This window comes from Eurytemora carolleeae, unplaced genomic scaffold (assembly GCF_000591075.1).
Source record: "Eurytemora carolleeae unplaced genomic scaffold, Eaff_2.0 scaffold593, whole genome shotgun sequence".
NCBI classification, from domain to species: domain Eukaryota; kingdom Metazoa; phylum Arthropoda; class Copepoda; order Calanoida; family Temoridae; genus Eurytemora; species Eurytemora carolleeae.
The window spans coordinates 138,194-140,748 of record NW_019397108.1 but is presented as its reverse complement, the minus strand read 5'-3'; positions in this window follow the sequence as shown (position 1 = coordinate 140,748).

Below are 2,555 nucleotides of genomic sequence, written 5' to 3'. Positions count from 1 at the left end.
ACATATGTTAGCAAACAATCAACTTAAAATTTATTTTATCTTATTGACCATAAGAGAAAAACTAAATGCGGGGTTTTAAATCAAAACAATCTAGGAATCGAGTTTTTGTCACAAACTCTGATGTCCTAATCCCTGTAGCTTTGGATCACAATGTGGTAGACTTGCGTTATTTCAAACACCATCAGGTTGCAAACATATAGATAGCTTAGACTCAATTTCTTTGATTTTATATAATTTTAAAGCACATAAGTTGAGGAAAAGGTCAAATTAATGAGAAATTATTGATACAACTTTGTGACCTCGTAGCACCTCAGGATTATTTTCCGCCCTAGTATAAGAAAAGTTTCTATTGTTACACAAGGAGAACTCAAAACTTTTTATTCTGCTCAAAACTCTTCAGAAAAAAATTAAATTGAAAATTTCAGATTTCTCTCTAATATTTGCATTAATTTGACGTGACCCGGTTTCAACGTTTTTATGATGGCATTACGCATTTTAAATTTAAACAAAAAACCTTTTGATGTCCACACTGGTGCACTTGCACTTATATTAAAGATTAGAAAACATGCGTCAAATTAATTTAACCCCCTTTATTAGAATTATTATAATGAACAGAAAGTAGGACTGTATGATATCTATCTATCTAATTATTTGACTAACTAGTATCTATCTATCACCAACAGTATCGGTATAAAATATAAGAATTTACGCAGCTTTGTTGAAAACAAAGCATGGGTCCTAGAGCTCAGGGGTGTAAATTGTCCAGGGGAACCCCATAAGGGGGGGGGGGTCATCTGCAACTCCCGTTGTCTGTTGAAAGATTTTTTCCTTGGAACCATATTAGTTTTCACAATTATTCGGGGGAGGGGCTCAATAATTATAGCCCCTACTCCCCACTCATTGTTTACGCCCCTGGAGTCTAGGTTATAATACAACTCGCTCCATTTGAATTATAGATGCGCAAATGTGACAATTTTTGTATTTTTAAATTCGGATAGCATCGTTAAATGAAAATTGGAAACACGTTGTATTTCAAATTTTGACATGGCGTTTATTCTTTCCTGGTTCATAGGATTCAGTGAATAACCATGTTCCAAGATAAAATGACGAATGCAAATTTGTTTACATATTATTTCTCTTAAAAAGTAAATACACGTTTTTTCTATACTCGTCTTATTTCACTGCCCTCAAATCTGTTTATTCCATATTCAATCAACAGAGGTGTACTCAGAGGGGGGCGGCTACGTGGGCTTCCCCCCCCCCCGTCCTAGGACAAAATCCTGAGTAAACCCCTGTTAGTCATATTGAGACAATCAAGAAAAAATCTAAATTTGTAATTGCAAGTGACAATACTCACCAAAAAAAGTTCATATTAAAGAATCACGGACATAATATAAAATAAAACGGTTGTACACTTAAGGGGACTCCAAAGCCTAGGCTGAACCCAAAAATATTTTCTTAGATTTTTTGATTGCCTCTTTTTGGTCAAATGCTATATGGGGGGGGGGCACTTTTTCCAGATTTAAACCTAATTTTTGTCTTTCCAATCTTCGATATTTATAAAATCTTTAAAATACAATGCTTGCTTTCGTATCTTTTGTTCAACATGGAAATCAAGCCTCCAATCTCCATGTATATAATTCCGCAACTCACATCATTAAGAACTTACGAAGACTAAAAACCTGATTTCAAGCATTCCTCCATTTAAAGAGGGGTATGTGGGATTTACAATGCTGCATGTTTTATTTACTTGAGCAAACCCAATGATGATATCCTCTTTTTTCCTATTTAAAAGTTGATTTGGGATTTCTCTTTAAAAAGACTTACGGTTTTATACAGCACAGTAAAGCTTGAGAGTAAGAAAAATGCTCCGAAAAAGGTTGAATGGATATTATCGCAACTTTAAATTATGTCAACACTCCCTTTAAATACCATTCTTGAACTTTAAATTATGTCAACACTCCCTTTAAATACCATTCTTGAACTTTAAATTATGTCTACACTCCCTTTAAATACCATTCTTGAACTTTAAATCCAATATTATCTAATGTCCCCGTCTCAAGAAACTGGTATAAAATTGTTTCAAAGTTATACCAAAACTAATATATATGAGATTTGTTAAATGATTTAAAGTTTTAAACAGATCATATTCAGCAAATACAAAACAAATCTGAAAATTATGATAATTCAGAGGAGCCTAAAAAGTTTAGGCACGCTCCTAATATTGTTACACCTGTAGCAATGTAATAGGAGCCTGCGCGCCCCCTTTATCCAACATTTGTAACCCTGGTTTTTTTTAATGCCACCAAATATTTTTATTTTGAACCTAAAATTTTTTTTTTATCCCCAAATGTTTTTTAACCACAACCACCTTTAAAATTTACAGCCCTATCTAAAACAAATGCCTCTTATTTTGTCCCCAACAAAAAAATAACCCTAGTTCAAAAAATGCCCCTTTAGATATTTAAAAAATGCCTTCAATAAAAAAAATTTGACTCCAAAATAAAGATTTGATATTTCCCATACTCAAAATTGACCAAACTGAAAAAAGCTCC